This window comes from Mercenaria mercenaria, chromosome 2 (assembly GCF_021730395.1).
Source record: "Mercenaria mercenaria strain notata chromosome 2, MADL_Memer_1, whole genome shotgun sequence".
Classification (NCBI taxonomy): Eukaryota; Metazoa; Mollusca; class Bivalvia; order Venerida; family Veneridae; genus Mercenaria; species Mercenaria mercenaria.
Genome location: NC_069362.1, coordinates 48384013 through 48393095, shown reverse-complemented (window position 1 = coordinate 48393095; position 9083 = coordinate 48384013).

The window sequence follows — 9083 nt, the reverse complement described above, 5'->3', positions numbered from 1 at the left end:
TTCCTGTACCCCTGGTTGTAAGATGAGTGCTTCAAACACTTTTGAAAATACAGGAAACTCCTGTCTGGCATGCAAGAGAGATATAATCAGAAATGCTGATGAACGAAATAAAGAATCTGAAATACTAAATACTGACGTCTTACCCATTCTGGTTCCTGCTCAATTCTGTTGGTTTTAGCGCGAGTGTAAAAGGCTTTTAATAAGAATAGGTAAAGGTAAAGTTTAACTTACGTCGCATATAATCAACAGACAACATAAACTTTAAAGCTCTCGTGTGACAAATTTAGATATCCAGTAATTACCTAGGCTTATTTTACCTCCTGGTACATTTTAAATACTTAGTGCCATGTAAAAGAGCTACCAGACTGGTGCCATGTTTCACGTCTTAGTTATGACACGGACTGGAATCGAATCCCGAACTCCTGCACCCAAAGAAATCACACTTCTGAGAAATAACACTTTAAGTTTTTTTTTTCTGGATAATCACAAAATTGTCTAAGCGACATTAAATATGAATTTGTTCTTTTTGAATATTTTATTGGTGTGATGAAAGAGAAATGTTTCTTGTACACATGAAGTTGGTATCTTAACGTAAATCTGAATACAAATAGGTAACGTAGTAAAATTTTTGTTCGTTTCATTGTTTTGTTTGCTTTTATACTGCTTTATTTGATTAAATAAGCAATACTGCCGCAATTAAGACTATTATGGAGAATGTTCAACTTTTAATGGTTTGAGAACGAGCCCAGGTGCCCCTTCAGACCTATTTCAGGAACAGGCATGTATCGCCAGCAATCTAGACGACTTACTCACCTGCATACAACACTTAAGCTCGAACTAACAGAGGTGAGGGGCACGTGTTTCGAGGTCATAGACATGTATCCATTCGGCCACGTAGACTCCACTGAAAACTCTTCGATCAGGATATATAAAAACAAAATTGGAGTAATATGAATACATCAAAGAAAGTATAAGAATTAAATGCATTTTAAAGTTAAATAATTTTATTTCTGTAAATCGACCAGTATGAAAATCAGTGGAACGAATTTCAAATTCAGTTACGTCACATTTTTATACGTACATGGGCTACGTGCTTCCCGTTTATTTACAAATAATCACCACAAGTATGTGTATATTTTGAACTTTGCTGTCTAAAAACAACTGATATTTTGATAACTGAAGATTAAAAAAAAAACAATGAAACAATCCTTATAGATTTATTATCTGTCATATATTTTGTTCAGGCTTTTTTTTTCGCATAGTTTATTATCATACTTATCTCTGACTTTTGTCCCTTGGAGGAAAGGAGATAAAATGGGGATATGAATGTCGCTTATTTTATATTTATGTCATCATTGCAATTTTGAATCAAATTTTGTGGCATATTTCTGCCAACCACATATCCATTTATTTATCTCGAAATGTTTCGTAAAAATGTCATTTATTCAGTTATTATCTGACAAGTGGCAAAACTGCCTGTCGGTGGCCATTACTGCCATCCACATGTTCACTTACGTTAACAAGGTATCTTGATTTTCGTCACTTGGTCAGTTATGATTTGCAATATCCCGTAATCGTCCCCTATCATTATGGAATGGATGGAATTACATAAAGGGGCATACATGTATTCATTCCGTATACCGTAAAGGGGCGAAAAGTCTAACCGTTAATCTCCAATTAGGGTACGAATATCAACTGGATATCAAGAAAACTTACACAATAACCACTTATTTATGTGAATGCGTGGATGGCAGAAGTGGGCATGGATAGCACGCAATTTTGCCACTTGCCAGATAATAACTGGATATGTCACATTTTTAGAGAAAACTGTCTACATAAATAAGTGGATATGTGGTTGGCAGAAATATGCTACCATACCAAATAAAACTTTATTTATGATTTGTTTTTCTTTCTAATTAATATGACAAGAAAACAAAAATGGCAAGATATTTCCAAAATAGACTGTACATTGTCAATATATACAGAATAGCACTATCTCTTGGTCAATGAATATCAAAGAGTTATTGTATGATGGTGAGGTGAATACCCAAGTGCATAGACCTGGATATTCACCGATATTATCATAGAGTAACTATTTTATTTTTGACCACTTAAAAAGAGCAGTTTGGTTTTGTATCTCAGAAACAATGTTAAGAAACAGTCAACCTAGCTATACTAACTACTTTCAATTTAACAAGAGCCATGTTACACATGGCTAATCCCCCCCGCCGGACATATTATAATTGAAGGCTAAAGTTCCTGGCAAGTTAGTGTCTGAAAGTATTAATTTTGGGGAAAGCTTTGAAGAACCGTTTAGTTGTTGTTCGCATCAGGGGTTTTAAGATGTGAAAGAAAGAATAAGTCAGTAGTGAGGTAGTTTACTGCTAAAGGGGTAAGTTCACTAACCCTACTATTTTGCCCTGTAATTTCAAATATATTAAATTCTTAAAGAAATATCATTTACGTCTTCTTTCAAATAGACTAACCTTAGAGCTTCTCAAAAACATCAATAGACCAGTTCTATCCACAGTATGTGAATATTTACATCGCTTCAATCCAACCCTAGTTTCGCCAAAAAAACTGAATTTTCGCTATTTTTCACTGTTCAGGTGAATAAATCAGTATCAGCGCATCCGTGTACCAAAATAATATTTGTATCAGTGAAAGGTTATTTAAATACCAACAAAATGGTGTATGTATAAGTTTGGTACACAAATGCGCTGAAGCTGACATTTGATAAAATACGTTTCCAGGTGGAAGGATCGAAGCAGAAAAATGTCTATACCCCACCCACTGATTTATTATAAGCTCATCCGTAAAACATGTTCGTTTACCAGTGAAACAATCGTCATTACATTCCTGTTAGTGTTTAAACGTAAATATCCTTTCTTTTTAAAAGTTGAACACATAAATATAATATTAAGAACTCGAATGAAAAATGTTATAAGAGCCTGTCACGGACGTAGATCTTATACAGACATGATATAAATTCAAGCTTTTAAGCATGCATTTTCGTTTGGTTATAGAGCATTTTGTTTACAATTACATGAAAGTTTTAACACAGTAACGTTTCTGGTGACGCGAAAATATAACGCCAATACGTAATTTTCTATAAGCACGCGGTCATTACCGAAGTAGCATCATTGAAGGCACGTGCAGTTTTCCCGCCAAAATACGAAGAAGAAACGTCTGCTTCCGGTTCTATCAAGAAGGCCCGCTATTTACGCATATTCATTCTTTTATTCTTCACGTTTCCATCTTAACGTTCACATATGTAGGTGTGTTCAACCAAACATTAGGAAAATCTTCCGAACAATGTACGAAAATGTATATATCAATCTAGCAGTTTCTACTGAAATATGGTTTCGGAAGAATCATGTCGAGTCATTAAAACATACACGTATCATGCCCCGATGCCGGTAAGACTTGTCATTTCTTTGGACACGATTTATGGAAATTTTGTCAACCGGTTTTAGAATAAAGATTTCACACAGTACATGTTTTAGTAAACTGGTTTAAAGGCACTGACCTCTAGGTCGTACGACATCAAAAAAAAAAAAAAAAAAAAAAAATAGATATCAGAAAACTATTTCTTAAGGTTTTGAAACTTAGATACTGACAGATTATGTTATAGAAACACCTAAGAATTAGTAGCTTTTGCTATTTTTTTCATTCAAAATATCGGTATAGTGTAGGTAAACTGCCTTTATATTTATCTTACGACCGTTACGCGCATATTTCGCAGTGGTGTATTGGTCAGGACCGCAAAAAAAAACTGTTATTGCCGCGGCAGCCCGGGTTTAAATCCCAACTCGAGCATGTTTTCTCTCTCTCTCTCTCTCTCTCTCTCTCTCTCTCTCTCCCTCCATCTCTCTCTCTTGACTTGCATTTTAAGACAAATTAGAAACAAAAACTCGTGTTCTAATGTTCAAAATATGACCAAACTTTAAGTGAAAATCAGGAGGTCATGTTAGGAAAGATATGACATATTACGCAGGTCACATTTATTTTACTTCCACGTAAAATAAGTTTTAAAAAAAGGTTTTTGTTACGATGCTGGCTTTGTCATTAATACTTTAAACTGCAAGAATGCACTTATTTATGATAGGTATGTCTGTCATTTGCATTAATCTGTTCGCAAAATATGATTGGAAACTATTAGAAGATAAGTTCACCTTGCAAATCAAATGTACACGTGGCTTTTGTCTTTTATCATGCTCAGCATAAATCATGCAAGTATTTTAAAGAAATTGATGTTCACTATTTTTATAGTTTAACTTTACAGTGATACTATGTGAATTAACTGAACAATTCGACAGAAAAATAGATAAACCGCGCATGAACAGTTTAAATAGTTCAATAACATGTAAGGCCATATGTAACAGTAAGACGTAACGTCAAAAGTTGCGACCCATGCAAAAATTCTTTGAAGTGATATAAATAAATGTAAAGTTTTTAATGACTATTCATCCTATTTTCTTGAAAAAAGTATCAAAATATACAGCAATAAATAGACTGTAGTAAAGTATTAAAAAAGCTATCGTTTAATTACAGTTATATGAAAAAACAACACCAATTGCGTGAAACAATTGACGAAAAAGTGTATGTAATTTGTAACATTTTTTTAAAACAAACGGTATCTTTAGGGATATTATTCTTTTTTTAAGTGACTGAAATTGCGGAAAATTTTGCATGCTTTGTCATTGAACGTGATAGCGTTTGTGAAGTAATTTTGACGGTTGTGAATACGTTAAAAAACAAGATGGATGTGTTTTCCGCGGCCGTTGAGTTATGCAATTTTCACTTAAAATAATACAAAATTAAGACATGTTGAGCTATAAAATGCTGAGAAAAATTCATTATCTGATAAAATCTAACTATTTTCAGATTATTTTACTTCGCTGTTTTCACAGTATCTGTATAAGCAATGCTAAGCTAAAAATTAGCCTTTTCTTTGTTTGTAGTTACAGGAATACAAGTTCTTAAAATTGTCACGTTTTCAATTATTAAAAATAAAAAAATAACCATGTTTTGTAAACTGCGATAACAAAAAAACTGTTTTCTTTTTTGTATTTTAACAAGTTTGATCAATTTCGCTTACTTTTCTCTGTAAAATGAAAGTCTAATTTTGAAAATGCTTTCAAAGATGATATTTTTATGTACAGATGAATGAGTTCTTAAAATTGTCACACTTTAAAAAAACTAACGTCAAAAGAAAATAACGTCAAGATACCCTTTATTCTGTCTTCTTTTTTGTTCAGTAACGGCAAAATACAATGAATATACCTACAATGATAGATAGGTCTGCCTTTTGTTTAAAAAAAGTGGATTTTTAAAGAGAACCATAAAAATTGATATGTATATTTCAGACTTTTTTACCGCGGTCTTTACTATCCGAAAACAGGATCTCTGTCATACAAGATGATAATGAAAAACAAAAAAAAAAAAAAAAAAAAAAACGCGCACTAATTCAAGTTTAATAATGTGTGTTGTTAAGGAAATTGATTGCAAACACTCTATTTCGTTACCGGTTTATTTACACGAAACCATTCTTGACATTGTGGAAGAAATCTCACAGTTATAAAGAAACACAAACTTACGAGACAGAAAACTGTTCTTTAACATTCAGATGTTATAAAAGGTATTCTGTACTGTTAAAATGTTTTTATTACATTTAAATGTACGCTTTAATATAAATATGCATAGTTTTTTATAATATAACATAAAACAAAAATATGCCTGAAATGAAATAATAGCATTTAGACGTCCCGTTTTTATCATGTGTAAACTACTGATTTTTCATGATTTTGACGTCGTTTTTATGTTACACTAATGGGTTGCAACTTTTGACGTTACGTCAAAAGAAAACATTTGCGTAATACTGCAATAAATATGAATGTGTGCGACATAAGTGACTTCCCATAATTATAAAAGAGAATTACTGTTGGGAATATTATGATGTTGGTTTTCTTGGCCACTTACACATTTTCTTGTAAATAAGGTTTCCAAATCGGCTAGTGCTTCTCAAATATATTGAAATACCCGAGGCAAATATGTCCTTAATATGGATGATGACGATATGTTATTTACGTCGGCATCGGATAATGAAATATTAACATACGATTTTAAGTGGAATCTATACGCCCATTTAAAATATTTGTGCGAGCATGAAAAAATTCGATTGATCTTAATGCATTTTTTTTACTCAATTTACGCATGTTTCCGTTTCGACCTGCCTCGGTTTCATTTAGCTTCAATCTATTTCTTTTCACTGCGCATGAGAAACATCCATAACTGGTGGCATAACAAACGTCACGTGCTTGTCAGAATACACGAGTGTGAATGAAAGGCGGGGAAAATGAAATTATCAATCGGTCTTCACAGGTTTTATTGAATTCTACACAAGTGCGAGATATCGTACATAATCGGTGACACGATTCTATTACGTCAGGAAATGTTGATGGACAAATTCCAGCGATTAAGGACGCTGACTGTAAATTCAACGGGAACGAGATAGAAAAATGAAATATTTAATGAACAGAAATAAAAATGATAATATTTTTACATCAGTGATGTAAAATTGCGTTCCGTGTATCGCGATCAGTAAAGTAGCGACTTCTAGTTAAAAAGAAAGGAAAATATCCGTAAGTTATTAAGAGAGGTGATCAAACACCCACCCATCCATATTTTTAATATTTTTACAATCAACCTACCACCCATAAAGACGATTTTTCTGAAGACCACCACCCATAATTATGATTTTCTGATGGACCCCACCACCCATAATTATAATTTTCCGAAGGACACCACCACCCGTCAATAAAAAATTCGATTGCCGACCCCCATACAGTTAATTCTGGAATCGCCCTAATTTCATTTAAAATGTAAATAAGTATAAAAATATCTTACAGTATGTCATAAAATGTACACCCCAATAAAGAACACCATATAAAAACGCACACAAATTGTTTTTCCGCCGGAAATGACAGACGACTGCTGTAGGTAAAGCCAATTAGAAATATATTTTAGTTTTACATGCGTAACTGTTGGTAGTTCATGTGACTCAGTGGAAGAGCGCTCGCTTCACGTACTGAAGGTCCTAGGATCGAGAAAAACGAGTAATTTAGCTCTAAGTGAAATATTCAATGATATTGACATTGTTTTTACCATGACAACATCAAATTATTTGACTTTCTGCTATTTTACAAATTATTCTGATAATTAGTTCATAACAAGTTATAGTTTGCTTAATTTTATATAGAGAATCTACTGTTGTAATATTGAGAACTAAAACAATGTTTTGTCTCAAATATGCATGGTTTCCATAGCAACATAGCCTAAGATAGGATGGAAATCGAATCAACTTGCAATTCAACAGTGTTGTGTTGTTAATGTTTAAAACAGCAGTGTTTGTTGTTTAGTAACACATTATTAAATGCCAATTTTGCAGTAAAAACGGATTTTAAGGTAGTTAGCATTGTTGCCATAGCAACCATTATGATGTCCTTCAGCTGGAAATGAGTCAGGTATTTGAACAGAATATATATTGCTCAATCACATGTGTGTAATTTATTCATTTCTGAGATTGGGCAAATTTTGACCATTAGTGAACTTACCCCTTTTATTAATTTTCATGAACAGTATAGCTATGATGTTTTTCTATATGGCTACTGTAAAAAGACGGAATGGAAAGCTAACAGGGAACAAGAGTGCCAGAATGTTACAATATATGCCCATCAAAGCAAATTTCTTTACTCTAGCAGCTGTATTTGCAAATGGAATGTTAATTTTGTGGTTGTTTGGTAATCATTGTAAGTCTTTTGTTTTTTAAAGTCCACAAAAAAAAACTCCTTACCAAGTAGAGATACCTTATATATAATAAAATACACCTAAAATTGGATAGTAACCTCTATGTTGTACCACAGAAAAATGGTCTTGCTTTTCCCCTAGGGTCAATTATAAAAATGTTTCAATATAAGTTATTTATAGGAACAACTAAGGGAAGTTAATATTAAAAAAAAAAAAATTGCAAGTCCACACAAAAGTCTTTATCAGGTAGAGATTGGTCAAAATACACCTCAAAATTGGATTTAGCATGCTTGTTGTACTACAGAAAAATGGTCTTGATTTTTCCCTACGACTAGTAATGAAAAAGTTGCAATAAAAGCTATTTCAAGTAACAACAAAGGGAAGTAATTCTAAAGAAGGAAACTGCGCATGACACTTCATCTCATGATGGTGTATAATTGTGCCAAGTTACATCAAAATCCCTCCATGCATGAAGAAGAAATGCTTCGGACAAAGTCATTCTTATATCTGACCTTTGGCCTCTAAGTGTTACCTTGACCTTAGGCCTAGTGACCTGGATCTTGCGCATGACACTCCGTCTCGTGGTGGTGAATATTTGTGCCAAGTTATATCAAAATCCCTCTATGCATGAAGAAGAAATGCTCCGGACAAGGTTTTTATTCTTGTATCCTTTGACCTCTAAGTGTGACCTTGACCTTAGACCTAGGGACCTGGTTCTTGCGCATGACACTCCGCCTTCTGGTGGTAAACATTTGTGTCAAGATATATCAAAATCTCTCCATGCATGAAGAAGATTTGCTCCGGACAAATTTTTTTAAGAAAATATGATAAAGGGGAATAACTCAAAAAATAGGCAAGGTAGAGTTATTTTTCTTGCACACTGCACTTCCTCCCAATGTGTTCTATCAGTGTCTGAAGTTTGAAGAAAATCCCTCCAGTACTTTTGGGGTTATGCTCAGGACAAAATGTTTTAAGAAAATATGATAAAGGGGAATAACTCAAAAAATAGGCAAGTTAGAGTTATTCTTCTTACACACTGCACTCTCTCCCAATGTGTTCTATCAGTGTATGAAGTTTGAAGAAAATCCCTCCAGTACTTTTGGAGTTATGCTCCGGACAAAGATCGTTGCGGACGCACGGACGGACGGACGCACGGACGGAGAGCATTTCTAATATCCCCTTCGCCTTTGGCGGGGGGATAAAAAAGATAAGGTAAAAGATATGGACACTTATATTGTATTTATACCTATTACATTCAAAGTATTAACTGTTAC